The sequence below is a fragment of the Lepisosteus platostomus genome, chromosome 15, assembly GCF_059453375.1.
Source record: "Lepisosteus platostomus isolate fLepPlt1 chromosome 15, fLepPlt1.hap1, whole genome shotgun sequence".
NCBI lineage: Eukaryota > Metazoa > Chordata > Actinopteri > Semionotiformes > Lepisosteidae > Lepisosteus > Lepisosteus platostomus.
The window spans coordinates 24,083,239-24,107,976 of NC_142625.1; the positions used below are offsets into that span (position 1 = coordinate 24,083,239).

Genomic DNA, 24,738 nt, shown 5'->3' on the forward strand with positions numbered 1-24,738 from the left:
AATACTCCCCAGTGTTATGTAAACAGAATTAAGTTTTAATGTAATGTAATCCATATTTCTTTTATTAAGAAATATTTTAAAATTCAATGGTTCACAGCTTGTAAAACAACTGGTGCCACTTTAGCCATAGTAACTACTGTAAACTACTTCCCTTAACATGTTGATATTATGATAAGATCACTTAAAGCAGACATAACTTTACACAGAGCAATAAGAGGACAGCCATTTATTATTGTACTGGCCTTTATGTTTTAATTAGTTGACTGTTAATGTTTACATTCTGATGGTGCTTGTGAAAGTGTTTTAATGGAAAGGTCATTCAAGAGCGATTTCCTCCTACAGTCCAAAGACATGCTGGCGGGTAAATTGGCTTCTGGGAAAACCGGCTCTGGTGTGAGTGTGCGTGCCGTGACCCTGAATTGGAATAGCAGTTATCGAAAGCGATGAGATGATGAAGATGATGGTGCATTGCATTGCAGTGGCTCATCCTACAAATCCTTGAACTGAACTGGGAGAGTAGGAGCTGGAGTTACTGTGTCCTGGGTTCGAAGACATGTTGGACAGCGCAAGAGTGCAGGACTGAAGCGCAGTCGAACTAGATCCTGCCAGGTTGCAATCCTGGTCGCTTGTGGGCTCAGAGTGCTCACAGTGCCCTCCGCTGGACAGCCCGCCACAAGAGGGAGCCGCAGCAGAGCTCGACACTGTCCAGGGTTCTGAGGGGGACGATGTCACCGTGCTCTGTTACACAAGACTCTACAGAGAGAGGGGGAGAGATGAATCGGAAACAAGACACCTTCTCATTCCTTGTCATCTAAAGCCGGGCAGCACAGGCACACAGCTGCTCCTGAAAAACCCTGCGCCTCCTGGTTTTCACTCCAGCCGAGCTTAATTACCTCCGTCACTGAACGCACAAGGCATCACAACTGGAATATTGGACATCTTTGCTTTGTACCCAAAACTTTGGGATTTCACTTACTTACAAAATTCCAAAGCTGAAAGGCAACCTCCAACATGATAAAGAGCCGATAAATAACATAAACCATCCTAATGAACCAGATTATATAGCAGCAAAAGGCTCGATTGTGTAAGTAAAAGCTCACAGACCAGCAGGTGTGTTAGCATTCAGGAACAGGACCTGCTGGGTACCCCTGATGGTGATTATAAACCCAGGCTTTTGCTACAATATGAGCGTTATTAGTCAAAAGAGAAACGGCACTTCAGGAATGGCCCACAGTGGTGTCCAGTGACGTCCAGGACGCAGTAGCAGTGAAACAGACTTCAGCAAACAAGACATTGCATCTCTTCAGAGCACGGATCCCCTCTGCTCTGAAGCACTGCTCCCTGCTTCTTGAGTGTCAGCTGCTTTTCAAACCATCTGGACTGAAGCTTCACTGAATGCTTTCCGCTGCTTAATTGGTCCCTTAATTGAATAAAATAATGTGTTAATTAGACCTTTGTGAGGTTTCATGGGTTTCACAAAAAGGTGATGTGCTCAAGACAAGTTGGAGTTTCTATGGATAAAATAAAATCTCCTTTAACAGTTTCAGGGAAGAAATCAGTTCAGAAGGGTTTCAGGACTAACCCTTGAATTTCGTTTGGTGTTCAATTAAACAGTGAGGAGCCCCTCTTAAACAAACGCCGACATGCACTGGGGACAAGAGGACCTGCTCTGGGAAACCCTGCTTTTCTTCACGCTGAGACAGCCCAGCTCTCTTCAGGCTGAATTTGAAGAAGTGCTCACTCTGCAGAAGTACCCTGGTCTAACAGATGTATGGATAATGTTCCAGATAACCATGTAGTTCGAAAATACTGACATTTCATGCCTTTTTGTTTTGTTGGCGGGGCTTCACAATGTTTGCGATATATCGCTGCCTGGACTGTATCAATTCGGAAACTGTACAGTGTAAGAAAAAGCGTCATTTTACATTCGAGTGTATCTGGAAACGATATGTCTCCCCCTGCCGGCACTTCAGTTACGCAGTTTGGGGAGAGGTTAAGTGACATTAAAGCTAATTAATGTTATTTAACAAATTAACTGCACTGGCTTAGGAATGGATCAGTTTGTGTGGTTATCTCGGTCTGTTTCATTTATCCGTACCTTATCGTTTAGAGCACGTAGGTAAGGATATTACCCTATCATTCACCGTAACAGTGCACATTATATTGACATATTCATCTGGTGCGTCCACTGACTTTAAATCAGCACAGCCTCTTTGCCTGTATTTCATTCACACAGCCCCGCTATATCAGAGCCCCTGGGAGTCTGGGCCTGGGTCCGGGACATACAAGGACATCCTGCAGCAGTCCTACAAACTGCAGAGAGCCTTCAGTGAGCAGGTATTGGGGGCCACCCACGAGCCTCAAGGAGCTGTGTTGTCAAACACCGGCTGGCCGTGATTTATGCCTGCCGGAGTGGGACTCGGCTCGATAATGTCTGAACTTCCATCATTCACAATACAAAGGAGAGGACTGGAAGTGGTTAGTCAGTTCTGCATATAATAGGATCTTGGCAAGGGGGTGTTTTTTTTTGCCTTCCTTTTAATATTGTTCTCGCCGCAGTTGTTTACTTACTGCAGACTGTTCTAACCTTCAGGCGTTTATTTAGAAACGCCACCTCGGGGTCTACTTGAGGGACCATTAAGACTGTAGAGGTTTTCCAAAAATAAACCTGTATAACAATATTGCCCGGCCGTAGGTGTTACGAAGTTTCGGTTCTCGAAAGGCTAAAGAAAACAGGCTGTCCTAGACGGAGTAAGTGACCTTGATTGAAAAAAGCATTTCTTTTTCCTCATTAAAGGCCCTAATTAAACTAGCAGTTGTCAAAACGCTAATGCGCTTTTTTTTTTTGCGATACAAAAAGTACTGGACGTGAAAATAAGCGAGCTGTTAATGCTGTTGATGCACCCGTACCGAAGGCTCGTTAATTATGGATTGATTCATAAGGTTAATTGCGGTTTTGTTTGGTTGTGAGTTAAAAATAACTTTTTCTAAACTTTTTTTTTTGGGGGGGGGGACCCGGAAGGCAGAAAAAGGGGGTGACATCCGCGTGTTGTCACAAATGATAAATCAAGGGCCGCGGTAAAAAAAAAACAATCGGACTGCTGGCGTTTAAGCATGGGGCATTTTAATTTGATAATGCATTCCGGGATTGACAAAACACAACTGCACTCGGAAATACACAGTCCAGAAAAGACAAAGGTAACAGTCCGCCTCTTGAACCGAGGGATGGAAAAAGAACAAGCAGCGACTTTCACACTAGCTTTCTACCTGAAGGGCCCGACACGCGTGGCCTGCGCGCCCGTGATGAAGCTCGTCGGTCTCTGGAAGAGAATAAACAGGTGTCGCAGCCGTGCCGTGCCTGGGGATCAAATCTCCACCGAGAGTAATACGGGGAAAGGCCTTACAATAGTTATTACTGTAGCATACGTGTATTGTGATTACAGCTTCCGTTTATATAAACTACTTAACTTTATGAAACTAGTGCTCATCTCTCAAACCTTGCTCGCCGCGATTTATGTCTTTTGGGTGGGAATTTAAGGTGGGCACGCAATAAAGGATTAATAGAAATCTTTAAAACTCAACTAAAGGATCTAGAAAGAAACCCTCTGAACAAGTCGGTGAACACAGGCCAACCAACGTCTCTGGGTGTTTTTTTTTTTTAATGTCACACATTCTTGACACACACAAAAAAAAACCCCAACAACATTAAAATATGTCGACAAATCGCAGCCCGGAGAAGACTTTAATTACGGGCTGAAGAAGAGCAGGATAACCTTGTCAAATTTCATGGCCTCATCCAGAGAACACTTCTTCGGACTCAGCGAGTTATAATCCCTCTCTTATAAATAATGCTGACGTCTGCTGCCAAACATGAAAGGGGTTACCTCCAATAAATTACTACAACTGCAAAATGACCGTATCCATCTTCATTTACAATAATGGCTCTGGACTGGAGCTGGGGAAAAGCATTAGGATAACATATATCACGGAGAATGTGTAGGCTGTGATTGGGGCGAAGGGAAGGAAAAAAACTTTTTAAAGTCACGTGTGTTTAAGTGAGGCAGATGTTAACTTCCCCACCCACACCCCTCCTCCCCTCCTTGAAAAAGATATAGTGCCTTGAAATCAAAAGCTCTTTCACCTCGGCGGTGACCTGCTGTAAGACAGGCTTTTGTAAATGACCGAGTGCTTCTGCGCTGGAGACGAAATGTCTTGCGTGAGGCAGGGGAGTGAACCTTCTTCTTAAATCACCCCCCCGGCTAATAGCACCTGATTTACGGCTCGCATCACGAACTAGCAGCCACAGTTGGGCTCCGTCAGTCACAAAAGCCGCCTTTTCTCAGACCCCGCGAGTGAGCTGGTGCCTGTCGCCGAGACACAGGAAAGAAACTCGGCTGGCAGTCCGTCTCTCTGGGTTCAGAGAGAATATCTCAGAGAGCGCACGGCTGTGCAATTCTAGCCTTCAAAAACTTTAAAACAGAAAATATAAAAAAATAGGAAGCATAGCTCTATTCATCGTCAGGCCCTGCAAAGAACCGAGTCCACAATTTAGTTAAATAAGGAACGGATGAAATCCGATGTCTGTGGAGTCACTTCTCGGGCTTCACCCGACTCTGAATCCTTCTTATCGATTTATCACTCACGCCCGAGAATATTTGTTAGGCACAAAATGTAACGCCTCAGTCAATCCATCCTCAGGATGTGCTGTGCCCGATGGACAACACGCTTACCTGTGTGGTTTGTCCGCAGTGCACTAAATCAGCCTAATGTTATTTAGTTTAACATTTCGTTTCGGCCGTTTTGCCCACCGTGGTGTTTTCAACGATTCTTGACAAGGTTAATGCCTTACAGTGCTTTAAACAGAGTCCAGAAGTTCCCACTAACAATCGCCAGAAATTCAGCAAAAGGATCTGTTCTTTTCCAGTAATCATTCAACCGCCGAGTTATGCTAACAGAGCGAAGTGTGTCCTAAAGTTTACCCCCACCACCACCGCCGCCACAAAAAAAAAAAACACAGCCTCTGAGGGCACCCAAACGAATATCAATGTCAAAAAACATATTAGCCCGTTCATTAGCAGGAAGAGAAGTCTTCTTGTTATGCTATTAAATCAGAAGAAAGTTGACGTAAACAATGAAGAAAGACGAAAGAGATGGCTGATGTCCCAGAGCAACCATCTGAATATTACGGCTTCATTCCCCTCTGATGATCTGAGAGAATTTATAAGGCCATTAGGCCTGATTGCAGAGCATTGCCAGTCAGCGTGTCCATCTATCCTGGAATCGTCTTGGATAGGAAAAGATCAATCAGACTTTAAAGGGATGTGCTCTGCAGTAGTGTTTATAGCCATGACTGCAGTGATATTAAACACATTGCTAGAAAGTAATTAGGCAATTAAATGTAGATGTATTCGAAGCCGACCCAGTGTTTTCTTACCCTCTTATGAACAGATAAGAAAAGTCTAAAAATTAAATACCAGCAAGAAAAAAAAGTGTGCGGGATAGGTCTGAGAGAAGAAACAAAGTCAGGTTATTTTCAACGTACAACTCGAGTTCCCCCCCCTTCACTCGCAGATAAACGCACTTTTTTTTTGTTCTGGAGAAAGAGAATGGTCTGACATTCCTCCAGCTTTTAGGATCAAGTCACTTTCTAAAGCTGGAACAGCGAATTTGCGCTCTTCGGCCTTACCCAATAAAATACCTAAGATACCAACGGTAACTTGGGAAAAAAAAGGGCTTAATGTTGATTAACGACTGACTGACCAAACAGTCAATCCGTTTACTTGGGTGCTCCCTCCAGAGCATTCCAAATCTATTGGGGGAAAAAAATAGATTTGATTTTTTTAACAGGACTGATAGAAATAAACAGTCTATCAGTTTTAACCCTTGAATGGCAAATGCAGTTAGTATTTACCAAGAAAGATTGACGAGTCTTGAAGAGGCGAGGAATGACGAAATGAATTTTTGGGAGAATGACTACTTACCGCCGCCCGCCGCATATATTTGAAAAACCTGGGAATGCTTGCGTTGCGATGACAGGAACAGATTGGTCTGAATATTCTCTCCATTTCACAGAATGTGCAATACAATCCGTTGTTAAAATCACAGCAACACCGATGCCATAACAATCGCTGCACTGAGGAAGGAACCGTTAGTCTGCTGGTTACCAGCTACGCATAAAGAAAAAGCAGATTGTTAAAGGCTGGTGGAACTGAAAACAAGCAAAGCCAATTACGTGCCCGTGAGAATTTCAGTAGCCCTTGTTTTTACCATTTTAACTTTTCCGTACAAAAGTTGTTTTTGTACCTGGCAAACCAGTTCCTTTTATGTTGAAATAAATCAAAATATCCTGCAATCTACCAGATTACTAGTTACACCTATTTAACATTAATCCCCCACGCAACTCACTTTTAAATAGGTTTATAATTTAGGCTAAATGAATCAAAGCGCAGTGCCTTCCGTAGGTCACTGCAGACTGTCTTTCAATCAAGTAAAAAAGTCCTAAACACCTTATAAATCAATGTTCTAATTTCAATAATGGTGACTGGGTGGTCCATTTCTGTTACATTTAATGTTACATTGCCAAACATGCGCACTTAAATAAACCGCGATAAAAAGCCATAAACATTTTTTTTCGCAACGCAGCGAATGTTTGACATCGATTTAAGCAGTTTCAAAACTAATAAACAATTGTCACTGTAACCTGCGATACAAAGCAGAAACCATTGAGCTTTTAAAGCACATCAAAGCCTCTAATAAGCAGTTTTGAGATCTGTTATACTCTTTACAGGACAGCCTTTGGACAAATGCGTTCAATGAGTCCATAGGTACATAGTCACACCTTACAGCCAGGGCCTGGAATCTCGTTCAGCTTCTGTCTGCTTTTAAGGAATACCTGTGATCATTGAAAAATACCTCTCCAATAACTTAAAATGAGGTTATAAAATAAATGTGTCTTATTTGTTAGTAGAACAAAACAGAATTAATAAAATGAAATACTGAAATGTTATTTTCACTAAATTTAGGGTTCATTCAACTGTCATTTGAGTAATTCTTCAAAAAGAATGATGAATTCTGCAACGGCTTCCTGAAAAATCCTCCTTCGGGAAGCTATAGAACAACTAGGATTGATGGACAATACAACCGGATCATCCTGGAATGCTGAATACGAGAGAATCCTAATCAAGAACTATCAATTCAGTTTTAACACGCTGTTGTAATGGGTCTGAGCGAGTATGAAGCTAAAGTTTATCCGTGCATTTAAAACGTTCACATAATTCATCTTGTCTGAAGAAACCCCCCAAAATATCGTGAAATTTCAGATTATGAGGAGGAATTCAAAACATCACAGAATTTTTTTCCTAGTATGGGATCGAACAGTTCAAATGAAGTTTAAGTTCTTAGTTAAAAAGCAAACATATAATTTTCCCTGTAAAATGCATCATCTCTATCGCTTGTTCTGTGCAGCTATTAATACCCGCTCCACAGTGACATCAGTATGAATGTATGAATAAAAACAAATGAGCTAGATGGATTGAATGACTTCCTCTCATTTGTAGCATTCTTACGTAATGCTGACAGTTTTACTAACCATGGTGCTGTTTATCAACTTTCCTGTTTTTCTAAAGTCTAAATTATCTGACTCCTCTATGAAAAAATCGGTTTAGGACAAATTTCTCTTGCTTTTACAGAGCGGCTCAAGGAAAGATCAAAGCGCAACTTTACAACAACTAAAATCTGACAATGGATAAAAGTAAGGCTTCGTCCTGATTATACAAAGGCCCCAGACTCGATGCTCAAACGACTGAGCTCTACATCAGAGAAGAGCGTTTTAACTCTTATCTTCCCTCAAAGAATGGCAGGAGCAACGCAGACAAAATTCAACACAAAGTGACCAATGAAAATAACCTAATAGGCCATTGGAGTGAAACACATACTGTCCTCAGAATACTTTTCAATGAAGTGTAACTGTAGACGTGATAAGAGACTTTCAAGCACAAAATGAAATACACAACACCCTTCAAATACATTACTTTCACAAATGTATTATGTGCAACAAATTTTGTTTGACATGTTAATTTAAATACTAATTTGACAATGGTGCCTCTTCTAAGCTGAGTGGGCACTCACTGATTAAACTGTGCTCAGATAAACTAATTTATGACAGTGGGTATGCATACCTATTTCTTGATTTAAGACAATGGGTATGCATAGCTATTGAAGTCCATCTGTTATAATAAGTCTTCATATCCCATGTCAAAACAGTCAACTCCCATGAAATATTAGCTACCACCATTTAGGATGAAACTATAAAGAGATTTTCTTGTACTTTGTAAAGGCTCCTTGTGCAATCAATGTGCAGGTCTGGTGCCAACACAATTTCAGTCTGTAGCACAGCAAATTGATTGCCTAATTAACTGAGCGATTTCCTGAATCATCTAGTTCATCGAGTGTACAGTTCTAGGCTTTCCTAGAAACCCAAACCACCAAACATAGAAGCTGCTTTCTTTATTTGCATGGCAGCTTTGCAGAATGGGACAGGAATTCTTCTCATTAACAACAAGACCTGCATGGGGGACAGTGTCACAGCTACTGCCTCACAAAGCAGGTAGTAGGCCTGCGTCCACACAGTGCAGATGGCTGTGTGGATGTAAAAAAGGAGAGTGGGAGAGGGGAGATAGAGGAGGGGTGGGTTGGGGGAAGATAGTGTTGTGAGATTCTGACGTATGCCTCGGTAAACCAAGAGAGAAGGGCATTGTGCTTTGGTCATTACAATCCTCCACTTCTCCTTCCACTCGGTGATATTTTTTCCAAAACACCCTTGTATCTTTGACAGGGTGGTAACTCTTAGAGCGCCCTCTCTCCCTCCTCCTCCGCCTCCCTCCCTGCTCCCAGTCTCCTGTCTGCTGCAGGAAAAGGCCGGCCTTCTGTGCAGGAGACAGCCTGACTGGGATAGGGGGAGCCAGTCACAGAGGGGGTGGGTGTGTGTGTGTGTTTGGGGGGAGAGAGATAAGTAAACTTTCTGAGCTCTGACATAAATTACTTCAAGGCTTGACAGCAGGACACTGACCAGGGCCACAGATAAGGCAAGGAGAGTAAACCTTGTAGGTTTGTCTCCCTCAGCCCACTATGCCACCCCTGGCTCTCCCACCACTGCTCTGCAGCTAAGGTATTTCACAATTCACACGTCTAATTGGGAATAAGGTTAAAAATATCAATGTGTGAGGCAGCTGCACATTCCCGTCACCTTGGCTAAAGAAAGGAAGCATTGTTCTGGTTGTCTAAACACTCAAGCGGGCCAGCTGGTTGGTACTTTCTGTTTTTTAACATACACTTGTTGTTGTTTCTTTTCAACCCTACGCAGCATAACAGACAGAAGATGGCACCTTGAAAAAAATGGAAGGCGGGGGATGAGGTATCACCTCAACCCCAGGAGCTCTGCTGGAGCTGATATGCTTAGAGGTGTATTACTGTGTTAGGAGAGCTTTTCAGCCTGTAAGGCTTAAAAAGCAAGAAGCTTGCCCGACTTTTCTGATTTTCACTACAATTCGCAGGGCAGCCTAATATTACAGAGTCTTGGGGATGAGCTCATTAAACAGCGACAGCCGTGAGAGGCAGTGCACTCTTTAGCTGACATGTCATCCAGTGTGTGCAATCACCCCGTTATCACTCCAGGCAGATGTTAACAACGCACCCCAGATGCCCACGGAAAAGGGACACCTGAAGAAATGAATAAACAGCACTTCCTGAAATAATATCACTCTACACAGAACTGACACTCTGAGGCACGAGTGGGTTTAGAATTGATGCACCGCAATGTTTTTGGAAATTAACTATAACAAATATCACTTGGGGCTGATCCTTTAAATAACATTAAAATCCAGCACCGCCAATGTGTAATATTTAGGTTGTAACTTCAGGGGAGTAATAGTTTAAAAAAGAAGGCTGTTTTTTAAACAGACATTCTGCGCCTCTTATTTGTCAGGTTTAGAGTGTCAGGACACTATGATTTTTAAGATAAGAGCACACATTGAGCAAAATACCGCAAGGTACTATTACTTAGTAATAATGAACTGGGGTTTATAATCTATTTGAGTGTTTAGCATTTCTGTCTAGGCAATTTTCAGTCTGTTTATTTCACTGCCTAATTCATTACCCACCTAAATGTCTAATTGTTTACTTGCAAAGGACTGCACATATACAGACTCTGCCAGTGTGTGTTACGCCTCTATTAGAAAATTTCAATTCCCTTTATAATGTGAAAAACTGGAAAAATAAATTGACAGGGAACAAAGTTGAGTTTTCTTCATCGTTTTAGAGATGTGTGGGGCTATTACAGATGTGCCATCAGAGGTGTGCAGCATTCGTATAGCTCCCTCCATTCAACTGGAAGTCACATACAGTAATTCGGGTCAAATTGTGATGGTGAATTACAGAAAGAGATGGGAATGCAGCTGGACGATTGTTTCAGACTCTTAAGTGCTTATGGAGCTCCAGAAGCCATGGGGCTTCACACAGTGTTATCTGTACTCTCACCTACAGCTGACTGGACAACTGAAGAATTTAATATCTACCAGGTACAATTACAGGCTAAACTGAGAGATAGTTTGGTAGATAGACAGACAGAAGCAAACAGCTGTCCCACGTTACAGATTTACACTCCCAGAAAGGCGCACACAGACTGTGAAGGATACTTGGAGAAGACAGGGGATACTGTAAGTCTCTGTGCATTGAGTTAACACACACACTCACTCCTGTGCTTATCAGCTATCATGTGAAATGGAATGGACTCTGGGAATGGAAAAATTTAGCTGAGGGCTTTAAAACAAATACAAGACTTGTTTTCTGGCTAGACACACAGTCTTTCTTTTTCAGATAGTAGCTACAGCTACAGGACCATTAAGCAAACGAACCCCCTCCCCTCTCAAACCGTACCAGATCCGCGACGCGCACACACATAGAAACACACGCTCACACCAAGTACCTCTCCCCGTCACCCATCGCATGGCTGGCATCCTCCTCCGTGACCCCTGGCGTCTACCTATTCTCCTCCGGCCGCCGAAAATGAGAAAAAGAGAGAAAAATTGCCCTTCTCATTCATCACAGTCAGGGAGCTGTCCTGTTTGGGCCATTGGAGCCTGCTGGCTGTCAACAGGAGGACCTTATCTTTTAAAAACATTTACTTAACCCTTTGTCTTACAGGACCTGGAACAATAAGACCATGCCTGTGAAATAACAAGGGACCTTCAAACAGCTCCAGACTTTCCCCCACTGTGCTGCACTGTAAGAACCTGCGGTCAATTTTAATTGTCTGCGCAGCGCTCGGTCTTAAAAGGATTTTTAAATATCGGCAGCTTGTTCCTGCTGTGCTGTTACTAAACGGTTGCTGGTGTCCAATTAGCCACTTTCCTTTGCCACGCCAGCGAGCAGTACAGTACTAGCAAATCCATTCCAGCGCTGAATTTCTGACCCTGAACATGAGTGAAGATGTCTGGAAATATTCTAGATGGCACTCAATACCTCCAACACCTCCTCACTAAAGCACATTGAGGGGGTTTTTCCCAGGAGGGGCATTTGCTAAACAGTAAGGAAAAACACAATACAAATTGTTTTCAAGCATCGGTTTTGCATTTTTAATTTGGAATTCTTATTTGAGGCCAGAGGTCTGCTTGCATCTTGGCTCACTGCCATGACCCCTGCACTGCAGGGTGAGAATGGGCCAGGGCTCCTCCTGTCCACCCTCTTCACAAGCCAGTCTCCTTTTCCACCTGCTGCCTCCTCTATAGCGTCTGACAGGAGAGTTGGCCCTGATTGGAAGAGCAGCATTTCTCTTGCTGATGTCACTGCAAGCTTGTGGGGACCTGGGAAGCTGCAGTTTTCTCAGAGGGAAAACTGATCCCAGCCCCTCCTCCCTGCCGTATTTAGCCAATTGGGCGCTGATAATCAGGGAATCTTGGGTATAGTTGGCCAGTGATGTCACCCAAGCCTGAACTAATGGCAACTGGGTCACTGAACTCAATTGTGCTCTCAGTGAGAACCTTTACTAGTAGAATCCCTTGGGACCAAAAACACAAGACTATCAGAAAGAAAAAAAATCATGCAACAGGTATAAAATGCCACCTAAAGTATATGGATATGATATTATACGCTGTGTCTTTTGTCCTCTATCCTCATGGATTTGACGTACTCCAAGGAAAAACAACTAGGATGTGGTGTGACCCACCATCTGCCCCTGTTATAGTTACTTTTCTTTGTCCGTATGGGTTATAACGCTCATTATACCCTTTGAAAGCATTGCCCTAAACTCTCGTGTTCTTTATAGTGCAAATATAATGGTAGTCATAGGCAACACAGTCATAGGCAACACAAAAACGAGAAGAATTCAGAAATGTTTATGTGGTCCGGAGACCGCCCCCTAATGGATGCTTCTTGATGGTGAAACAAGGCTTTGGATGATGCCCTACACACACTGAGGTGTATGAGAACGAAATCTAGCTACCAAACATGGCTTGAAAAAGGTCCGGCAATCTGCTTTCCCTAAAGGAAGAAAAAGAAGCCCTCCTCCATGCAATCAAACAAGTCATGATTTAAATTTTTAAGGAGGATCCCAGACATATCTATAAATCTGCGGATGGACTCCCTGTGTAACCTTTCTTCAAGGTTTTCTGAATGTGAAATGACCAGCATCTTAGCACATTTCTTTAAAAAAATGGTTTCAATTTATCTGAAGGGAAAGAAAGCATGTCTGAGGTTATCCAAAGTGCATAAGGGAAAAAGTAGCTCTGTCTCTCTCATTCTGAACAGCAGTTTGAGTGTGGCAAGTATACTGGCTGGGGTATCAGTTGGTACGGAGTACATAAATCAGAGTGAATTAACGAGTTTGTGTAAGGCAGTGGTAATGATGTGGCACGAAGGTATTCCTATAGGACCACTGCTGACAGGTTGTTAATAAACCCTACTATAGTTGCCAAGAGTTTTATAAGCCTTGTTTAGTTTTTCAAAGGAATATTTCCATGGACAGCAGGATGCATGGTAAATTCGCTGCAAAGCGAAGAGATCTGTATACATGTGTGTGTGCACCAAATTGAAAAGCTTTATTTATCCACATTGCAAAACCTACAATTAAAATCTGAGAGTTCAAATAATTCCCTCTATAATGCTGGAAAATCATGCTGCTGTAGAGACTTGTAGGACACACAAACACCAGTTAAAACAACACATGCTGTTCCGCAAACAGGAACGGGGGGGGGGGTCAACCACTGCCAATTTGTCAATAACTAGAATAAAAATAACAGAATGGGTTCACACAACCTTGGCATAACTGTGAATATAGCGTAATAGTTTCCAAAGGTGTCTCTGTGGGAAAACAGCACATGCTTAGGTGATGCCATAACTGTACCTGGCAACAATCACTCAACACCCAGCCCCCTCCTTCCATGAGCTCTCCCCAAGATGGTATTACATTAAAGCTCTCTCCTGCAAGATAACGCACGCTGCCACCTCCACGCGTGCCTGGGCCCTGCAGGGTTAACCATTCTGTGGAGCTGGAGCTCGTACCAGGGCAAGTCCTGTTAAAACCACAGCTCTTAAAAATGTTCTGATAATAGGTACATAGACTCTCTCTCCATTATTCAGCAAAAAAAAAATTAGTTTTCAGGAATGAGTCTATGCAAGGAACATGCCTGCTTTTGCTAATATTGGAAAGTTAAAGTGCTTATGGAACAATGGACTTTCCTAGGAAGCAGCCACTATTAGTTAATTATACTAGTATCAGTGTCATGCTACTGAGATCTGTAGAACAACTGTCGTTCTGGTGTGCTGGTCCAGCTAGCCCAGTCAGTACTAGATTCAAGGCATTTGCAAACACAAGATTGAAAAAGTAGATTTTTTTACTCTTCCAAACACTGTTCTCATCATACAATATAGCCCATATGAGGTTCAGGCTTCATATGAGAAACAATGCAGCGATTACAGTGCAGATTATCAGACATCATGAGGTTATCCTTGTAGCAAAGGCTCATGGGAGAAATAGTGTAGGTAACTTTTTTTCCTGTGTGGCCAAGTTGCAGCTACAATCACAGTTTGCATTTACCTCTTGCTGGTCATGACAGCTCCTTGTGTTTCTGTTCCGTATTCCAAGATGCAGAAATGTGCTGTCACCTTGATGGAAAAGGGTCTGAGCATGAGAACAGCCGGAAAGGACAATGTGACATAGCATTCCCACAGGCATCCTGCAGCTTCACAAACATGGGCTATCAATCTGACTTATGAAGGCAGAATCCAAACCAGACTCCCTATACCTACTCCCTACATAGTAAGTCATGTGGAAAGATCTACATGTTCTGTGCTCTGGCTGGGGGGGGCACTGGGAGGCTTGCATCAATTTTATTGATAGACCAGGCTCCGTTACTGAGACCACAACACAAACACCCCACATTGTTTCTTCCATTTCATCTTATCTTTTGTTGTCAGCTTTAACTTGTGTGTTGTGTGTTTTGGAGTTATAGCATTTATTAGTAACTTGTTTTGGTTTATTTTTTGAATGGGGGCAGGACCTGACATTCTCTACAGAGCTCAGCATCTCAGTGGGAAAGCAGGAAAGGAAAGGCAGGCTTTATATAGATGTTGCGAAACTTCATCTTATTATGGAGGTAAAAATAAACAACAACAAAAAAACAGGATCATGCTTCACTTTTTTTTTTCAGTAACAGAAGGGGCCATACCAGTTGTGTGTTAATCTTTGGAGTAAAGATGTACATTTTTAGCATGCAGAAGCTGGGTCTCTTGTGTCTTTCACCCTGTGGTTTACAGTGGTGTACACAACTGACTAAAAATGACAGACACAATTTCCTGGAAATGAATAAAATCTGGCCTACTTCGAGATAAACTGACATGCTCCAATAATGTGCTTGCGATGGCCCTTCATAGTTTCTTAGAAGCCATGCTAATTACTGCATTACGGCAACCATGCTGTTAGAGCAGCTGGTGACAGTTTAATTAGGCCTCTTTAATTGACTTTTGTTTTTTCTAGTGTAACAGGGAAAGGGAAGGATCAAAGCTGTGATATGATCAAGTGTAGAATGACCACACGTCACTCTAAATCTTCTCTGTGTGGGGAGTTAACAAGAAAAATCAAGAAAGATCATTCCAGGACTCAGCATTTTTCTAGGTCTGTAACTGAGGAGTACACAACTGTCAGGAATGTGCTTTAAACTTTCGAAAGGCAAATATCAAGAATTCCTTTCTAAGTTTTGATTGTTGGCATTGTGTGCACAATCGCCCAAGATTCTTGGGTACATTACATCACTCCCTTATCCTGCTTTTCTCTGTGCGTGTTTGAAAAACTGGCTTGTTTAGTACAAGAGTAAAACTCGGAGGGCTAACTCTCCTGAAAAGGCCTGTTTCAGTGGTGCATGCTGGGATGGTACGCTGGGACCTACTGTATAATAATAATAAACTTTATTTTATATAGCACCTTTAAAGGTAGCTTCTCAAAGCGCCTATCGTTTGCCAATGCTGTTTTCCCTTTATAAAAAAACGAAAAGATGGGGGGATATTAACTGAAAAACAAATAGAAAATCAGACCAGAAAAAAAACCAGCCAAAAAAAGAAACAAGAAAAAAATCTCTCTACACACCTTAAGCCATTGGTACCTGTGTTCCCCCAAAATCAGTTTTTTGCAGCCCTGTTTGTAATGATATATACAATAACAATGCAACTTAAATACATTGGAGTACTGTAGTGATAGATGTCAGTAGTGTGCGGCATCCCAGGATGCTTAACGGCACTATTATGACAAAACAGTGTAAAAAGTGAGGTGAGTGCAAGTGAAATAAATGACCGGCAGAAGCTAGCTGTTCGTTAAAAGGTTGTTTGGTCATCGAACCATGCATGAACCTTACCCTGCCGTTGTCCCCCACCCCAGAGGTGGGCGCGGGGCAGGAGGAGTGGGCAGGCTGGGTGCCACCGAGATCGGCCACCTGGACTTGACCTCTGGGGACCTGGCTCCACTGTGTCTTCCTGGACAGCCAGGCGGGCAGGAACCCCCGTCAGCTGTGAAGATGGATGGCTTTGGGGGGGGGGAGAGGGAGGCCTTGCCGCAGACACTGGCACAGCAAACATGATGACAGCTAAATAAAGACCTCTCTCCTCCCCTGTGTCTATTCCTGAAGGTAACAAAAAAAAAACAGTGGGCAATTACCTCATTAATTAGAAGATTATCTTTGGAGCCCTTCCTTCATATACCTTTTAAAGGGAGCTTGCCCTTCCTGGAAATGATACAGATCTGGCTGGGTCTAAATTCCAAATTTGCTCCTGTGTTTTGATACATAAAGTGGTGTCCGAATTATCTGAATTATCGACAAAGGGAATAAATGATTCATTATTTCACAATCAGCAGCTGTAATCATGGAAAACCACTAAATGCAATCCACTATTTGAATTTAGCACACTGAATCATTCCTATTGCCCCTTTTGTGGATACTTCCTAGAGGCGGATTGTATTGAGAAACTAACTTGTATTGAAGAACTTCAGGCAATGTTGTAAAGTGAGAAACACAAAGCTGTATATAAAACCAATTAATTTTCATTTATCCTACAGTGATTTCCAATCCTGGCACCTATCTAGTTAAGAACATTGTGTAAAATATGTGTTTAAATGAAATATCTGTATAATCCATAAAACTAACTTTCCCCAGCTCCATAATACTCTCTGATCGAATTTCTAGGTGTTCTGTTGTAGCATTCCCCAGACTACTTCCCTTTTCCAAAGGAGACCACATATTCTGGATGGTGGGAAGCTGTGAAGCACGTTTAAGGTGCCAGCTTTTAATCAGCTCTGTCCTGTTTGTGTCTTTCGTCGTTTTCGTTCTCCACAAGAAGGAAAAAATAACGGACAGTCCGGAATGTGCGAGCAATCCCTAATAATAACCCTGTAATAAATCATTTTCAACAGGAAATCTTCTGCAAGGGTCAAGGAAAATGGTAAAACATTTTCTAGGACTATTGACTTTACTGAGGTCAGTTGTGTATTGCCATCCAAGGTCAACATATGGAGTTCAAACCATGTAAGTGCTGTGTTCGTTAATCTGGGATTACAGCACTGTAGCCTGTTGTTTGAATTCATGTGCATGCTTTCTAAAGTTATGCTTCCAAATTTACACGGGCAAGAACTTCCAAAGCTTTTCATTTTGTCATTTTTGCTGCATTTTTTTTTCAGCAGGTTGTATCTCCAGAAATTGGATTCCCTGTGCTAGGATGTGCATTGGAAAACAAAAATTGTCATGAATGTAGAAACAGTTTAGGTTAGCGCTCCTCGTTCAGATTATACCCTCAGGTTCAACAGAATGAGTTCAAAAAGCCTTTGTTAAATATGTATCATTCAACACGCGCCAAGAGCTCCTTTTATCTAGGTCTGTGCTTTCCAAATACAAAAACAATATAATTACTTTTATTGAGACAAAGGAAGATATTTGACAGAATATGGAACGTCACCAACCACCAATTTAAAGTTAAAAGGGACTATCTACTTTGTTTTTTTTAACATTATCATGTTTTGAGCTTTTTCGCTGTGCATTATTATATATTAGCAGATCTTATCGTTATGAATTGTGTTAAGTACTGCTATTTCCTTAATATTAATAATGACCATAATGTTTTTAATCATGTTCATATTCCTTTTGGAATACAGATTGCCAGTGTTATTTGCGCAGATGATCTCAGAAGGTGAGCCCAGTGCTGACTAACATCATATACTGTATGTCAGAAAGCCGTACCAGGTGGGCTTTCCTTCACATACCTTCAGATTCTTTCAGGCTTCTGGGAAGCAAACATGCACTTATTTAGCTTCCACGAGCAATTCCAAGGTTCAGGGAGACTCAGAGTGGGAATGTTTGTGTGGGAGAAAGGCTGGCATGTGGCTGCCAGTCCGGCTCTCTTTACAACAGGAGGTGCCCCCCATGCAAGGACTTTGGCACCCATCTGAGCCTGTTGACTCACCGAGCCACAAAGTGCGCTGTGTCTGAAGCCAAGAGAATTAATGTTTACCTCCTCCTATATTACCATTTACAGCGCTATAACCAAAACACTGATATTTATGGACTGTCATTGCTTCTAGATTATGGAGCCTTTTAAATGTCATAAAAATAAACTCTTGTCTAATATGTTAACATAGGAGCACACTGGTTTCCTATTATTGATATTGAATGCCCCGCAGTGCACATTGCCTGGAGACGTACTTTGGTTTATTGTACGGCTGGTTGTAAGGGAACCTTTGCTCAGAGCTCTGAAACCCTCTTGACCTTTGAGAGGCAAGCTATTTGCACATGCAACATCTTTGCTCCATTAAACAACTTATTTATTCCTCAGAAAAGCTGATATTTCATTTGTTACTTTTATGGATGTATTATATAACAATAAGCTTCAGGGAAAGATGGATATCTTGCTCATTACCTTTGCAGTGGCACCTTGCAGCACAGACCACCATAATTCCTTGCATGTACAGTACATAGAGCTTTTCATACCACAGGATCCCAAAGGACTTCACATAAAGGAGGGGGCCCAGGTCACTCAGCAACAAGGTCCAGCTTGCACCTGGGTTGCAAGTGGCTGTGATTGTAAGCCAGCAGCCACAGTATGCAGCAGATCAATCGGAACAGTGAGAAATTTCTCATCTGAAAAATAAATTAAGGGGGATCTTTATTTAGCTAGACTGTTTCATTCCTATAAACATGGTTAATTCTTTTATTTGTGCTCTTTGGCAGCTCTATTTTTAAGGGTAAAACAACACTTTTTCCTCTTTGAGATTTCTGTCTTATCCAAATGTTAAAAAAAAGATTTCACAACATAACAACTTTCTCTTATTTTCTAAGTTGAAAACTTTAGCGTTTCAGTGACGGTGTGAATTTGTTATTCAAGAAAGCGTTTGAAGATCACAAGGATACAATCTGCCACCTGAATCTGTTCTGGACTTTTATTATGAGTCTCTTCTCAATTGTCATTTTTTCTTTTCTTTTACATCCTCTGAATCAAAAGTATTCTGTTGAAATTGTACAATCATACATTTGTGTGAGTAAAATATGTTTGGTGTGTGAGCGTATAAAGTTATTTGGTTTTTGAGACCTGATCTTGCTGTGGGAACTGGGAATAAGCATATTAATAATCTCACCATTCATTATGAAAGCACATTAAAATTCAGGTTTCAAACTCAGATTTAGGAAACGTTTTTGCAGAACAATGAAACCGTGAGCAGTCACACTTCCTTGTAAAAGACTCTTTTCCAATTTCAGTTTATGTTAACCAATAAATCAAGCTTATTCTAGGTCCACAACATCAGTGGGCAAAGAATATTCACGGACTTGCTCTGTACTGTATCCTCATAGCAACCATAAAAGACTTCTGGAGCTAGAATGTGCATCTCCCTTGAAGGATCTTGTAAAGCAAGAAACACCTTGAGTTTGAAGCCCAGACTGAGACTGGAACTCAAATAAGGTGAATGACTCTGCAGTGCAGATAAGAAGCAAGGGGCAGAATAAAAATGGAGGTGTCAGTTTCTCATTCTTAAAAGGACTTATCGTAATACATCATGTTTCCTATCTCACATTTGTACCCTGAAGTGTCTAGGGACACTGATGGCATAGTCACTGTATGGCCACAAGTGCCAGACCACTGTTTTTGCACTTATTAAGATAAGACATTTCAAATAAAACTGTGCATGTTTACCATCCCAGGGCGTGCACATTACTTAGAAAAGGAATTCTATTAGTCACGATGAATTATCAACATGACCACTGTTTTCACTCCTCGGCTGCAGAGCGCTGTGCATTCATCAGAGCTCAGGGTAAAGCACCTGATCTGTGTGACCCAACATAACGATCTGTGCACTGTGTGTGCTGTGGAGAAATAGTTGGCAGAAAGTGTAGCCATTTCGATTCCGTCGACGCCCAGTGTGTGCGAGATTAGCAAGTGGGAAATAAAAGAGGGAGTAGTGGTTCTTGCTCTGGACTTGATACTGGTAGGTTCTGGGATCTAAACCCAGGTGGCACACTGCTATTGCCTCCTTGAGCAAATTGCTTTAGGCACTAAAATGTCCAGCTATAGAAATGAGACAAAAGGAAGTTCTTTTGGACAAAAGCATGCATGCAAAAAGGAATGATGATAATTTCACCAAGGCTTAAGTGAACGACTGACTTTCGGCTCTCCAGGCGGGTTGGATGACGAGGCTGTTAGTTCTGTGTGCTTGTGGCTTTTGTGTGACAGAACATGCCTTAAAAGCAAAACTCAGATTTTGTGATTCACCACTGTTTAACTCATGGAACCAAACCCCCCCCCCCCCCAAAAAAAACAATTTATTTTTCCAAATTTTATATCCGTGGTGTACAAATTCAAAAGTCTGTACGTCGCTAACTTTGCTGCATGTGTGAGCTCGTCCCTCATGTTTTCAGATTAAAGCCCGTGGCGTCTGAACTTCTTTGTTGTTTTAAGCAGTAAGGTGCCAAACAATCAAACAGTCACCGCAGGCCTGACGCACTCTAGACTCTGAAAGAGAGGCGGCCAGTCTCAGTGTCTCTTGTCACATGATAATAGGCAGGCTTGTTGCAAAGCTCCATTAGCTCTTTAATTGAATCTGATAATCTGCTGCGTTATCTGGATGACAATTTAACCAGAGGCTAGCCAGCCCTGTGTCACTCCAGACAGTTTTAAGCATTAAGCTCAACGTCACAGTTCTTATTAAAATAAGACAGCTCCAGTAGTCTTACTTACTTTTAGACAGTATGAGAGAAAAGAAAGACAAAGCGACAACTGATGTTGTAAATACAGTACGAGCTAAGTCACATGTAAACTTGTAAACTGATGTAAGTCAACATATAAATTAAAATGAACAGACATTAAAGTTTCACCTTTTCTCACACATTACATTTTCCAATTTTGAGCAAATGTGTATGGTCTCTAAAAACATCTATGGTTTTAGATTTTATAAACTCACACACCCAAATGACACATAGGTGAATCAGATTTAAGAGAAGAAATACCACAGTTATCCACATTTTCTATTTATACTTACTGGCAGGCTCCTTTGTCAGACAGAGTATTTTTAGCAACTATTGTCCAGCGTCAGGTTATAGATTTAGATTTACTGAGGCCTGATTTAACCCTTTGAGAACGGAGAGACAACATCCTCAAGGCTTCCCTAAATATTTAGCAACATCAACATTTATCAAGACAGATTTAATAAAGACAGGGAGGAGACAACATGCTGCACGTTTTTTGGTACAGCGTTCAGGACAGCGGCACGTTTCTGAGATCACTACATTTCACTCAACTGCCAGGAAAACCATACAGGTCTCCACCGACATGTAGCCAAACCATTTGTGATTTTTTCTTAAATATATTTCTTTTCTTTGGCATTAAGAACAAAAACACAGTTCCATACCGGAAAAATCTTGATCATAAACTAGGTGACTATATTATCTTGTCAAACTGTTATATCCCAGTAAAGAAAATATCACCCACCAACTCTTCTAACAGAGATGAAGGATGAATATTGTTTTTTATTTCCTTAGTCTTTGAGTAATTTTGAAAAGTACTTCTAGAATAATTTGAAACTTAGTGTTTGATTACATCAAAGTAAGGAAGTTGAAATGCTTTTTGTATTACGAGACATTATGTAATGGGATAATGTTAGAAGTACAAGGACTCTGGCCAAAATGTTTTATTTGTTTTATACTAAGGCAGTACAAGCAGTCTTTGTGTGTATTCTAAGTAAATATCTTCCAGACCATTATACACAGATATGTTGTGTTGCCATGGAACAGTTAGTAGCATTTTTATGTTTTACCGTTGTCTGCTACAAAACGATTATGAAAAGTTCATATTCTTTATAGAAAGATTGTATTGATGTTAGAAACAAATAAAATTAAGTCGGTGAATACTGTATTGACCATAAGTATTATACTAATAGTATAAACAGTCCCTCTTTTTGCATATTATCTTGTATTGATCCATCTGATGCAAAATTATGGTGCAATTATAATTAATCTTCACATCCAAGATTTTTTAACATCCCTGCAGGGGAAATGGCTAGTAAACTTGCTGGTATACTTAACACGAGGGTTAAATAGTACCACGATTCTCTTGAAGAATGAATACAGTATTAGAAATCGCTCATGATAGTAAGCTTTTTTTTTTAGACTGGACTCTTTTCTGCAAGTCAGATAGGTTGCTTGTCTTGAGGCAGGGCAATATAGACTTGCTCTGTATCTTTCTGCATGTTTTACAGCAACAATTAAAATTAAAATGGCAAAATAAAAATAAAATAAATAATTGTAAAATAAAAATAAAATTGTAAACCATTATCAACTTTACGTTTCTGCTGTTTAAACCACACAGGCTAGAGAAAGCGTCGTAGTATCGGAGAGGGGAGGGGTACTCTTGTTTTGTAAGTTACTTCTACCTAGTACTCGCTGACAGAATGCCAGAACCCAGAAATAGATTGCACCTTTGGGATTACACGGAAAAACACGTCTATATTTTAGACGGGACAGCCATCTCATTTTAAAACTCAAAAACAATATCCTGTTTGCTGCAGAAGATAAAGAATACAAGTGTATAAGTTATTACCGCAAAGAGCACGACCCAGGAAAATAGTTCTATTTCTATAACCCCTGACCAGGAAAACTTTAAAATCTTCTACATTGCCTCGAAATGTTGCAGGTTGTTTTTTGTTATATGATGATGATGTTTTTTTTTATTACAGAATGGTATTAAATCTATCAACAGCAAAACCTGTAAGAAACCAAGAACCTAAAGAGGCAGACCAGGTTTTGGAAAGGAGAGGAAAAGGTGACTTCCATAAAGGAAAGGCAGACATTAATCATGGAAACAAGACACTTGAATAAATGGGCAGTTTTTTTTTTTCTGGGGCCTCAGTTCAGGTGGCGACACAATATAATTCTTTGTCATAAAGGTACTGTTGATTTAAATATATATATTTAAATTTGCCAGCTTTTATACAATTATTACATCTACGTTTCCATATTTGATTAAATAAATATTGTAACTATAATAGTTTAAGTGATTGCCATTAAATACAGATATTGTTTTTCAAAAAACAGAATGAAAACTAGATGAAAACCAGAACCAGTTTTAAAGAAAACTAATTGAAAATGCTCCCCGGCTTTCTCTCCCTGCCACGAATAATAATAAAACTCAAATTAAAGTGAGTTTAATTATTTAACTATTCAACAAAAGTCAGTTCGAGACTCAATTGAATTTTCCCAATTTAATTCGTATTATTTCAACCAGCTCATTCTCCTTGCAGTTTTCTGGACATGATTTGTATGTTAAAGCAGAGCAAGCTGCAATGTAATTTCACAAGCCATGCTTGTACTGTCTTCTTGCTGTGTGCTTGCTCAATCACTCCAAACTTTCTATTCTCTCTCTAGTAGGACCTTTTTTCTATGCTTTGAGATTATTTTAATTTAAATAATATTCAAAATAGTTTGATTTTTTTTTCCATTTAAGGTCCTGCTATATTCTGCCACAGCAAAGCCCGTAGACTGATTTAGTTCTTTGTGAACCACTTCAAACATGAAAGCATGTGTGCTTTACAAAAGATTACACTGTATCAATCCACTTAGGTCTCAGACAATTCAATGCAAATGTGTATGTAAACAGAACCTGCCTTAGATGGTCTTGGTAAAGGTGTTTAGCATTTGAAATGAAGTCTCTGAAAGTGATGCTTGCACAAGAACAATGGTGTTTAACTACTTCACTGGAGTAGGGGATTGAAGCCTGCATACAATCATTAACTTAATACGCAAACTAAGGCACTGTCAGCCATAGTTTGTGTATTTAGGTTATGGAACTGTTGGCCAGAGTTTGTGTATTATGACTGAAAATTTGTGGTACGATTATAAATGATCCTTACAAAGATTTTGTATTATGTCACTCACAGATAAGCCATCTGGTATAAAAAACACCCAATCACAGTTATGTATTGCACCCAAATTAACTATTTTGCTTCCTTAAAACAGTTATACACACTATCTTCACAAAGTTACTTCATTTTTACTGCATCACACACTTCATACACAGGCACACAACCTGGGATTTGAAACTACTGTCCAGTTATCACACCAGAAAGAACTCTATCCACAGCTGCATGGCCGAAATTGTCCCAAATTATTTTTCTTAATCAACGGTTACTGACAAATTTAATCAATTTTTTTTTTCACATAACACCTAGCGCTCCTGAGATGTGTGGGGAAAACCTCAGTTGTCCGTGTTGGCATTTGGCTTACAGTTTGCATAAGCTGGTTTGGGAGCTACTGTGTTTCTTCCCCAAAAGAAAAAAAAACCTCACATGAAAAGCAAACAAGGAACTCAGAGCTGTCTGTGAGCTGTACATGTGTCACTTGTTTTGCTCGGGCCTTTTCCATCCATTTTCGGTTGTCGCAAACAGAAATCCTCCAACAGCGCGATCAAAGTCAGATTTGCTGAATTAATTTATTAGCTCTGCCTTTCTGAATGACAAAGTTGGCCTTTACCCGATTTATTGCCGCAGGATTCCTGGAGCCTGAGCCGACAGACACGTTGAGAGCCATGAGTAATTTCTCTCTCACGGTAACAGGGCTGAGCAACACAAAAACGAAACAAATGAAGGAGAAGCCCCAGCTCTGTCGTGCCCTCCTGTGATTTCTGCTGACACCTGCCATAAGCGGCACATATACCTGCTGAGCTGCT

The 24,738-nt window shown here is 41.0% G+C and overlaps 1 long non-coding RNA gene across 1 annotated transcript; it reads right to left on the reverse strand.

The window, feature by feature from the left end:
• Positions 1-211: 211 nt before the first annotated feature.
• LOC148648298 (uncharacterized) lies at positions 212-11,137 on the reverse strand. The gene is made up of 2 exons (XR_015926652.1): positions 10,982-11,137; positions 212-753 (listed from the first exon to the last, which is right to left on the reverse strand). It is a non-coding gene; the product is annotated as an uncharacterized LOC148648298 (long non-coding RNA).
• Positions 11,138-24,738: the final 13,601 nt, after the last annotated feature.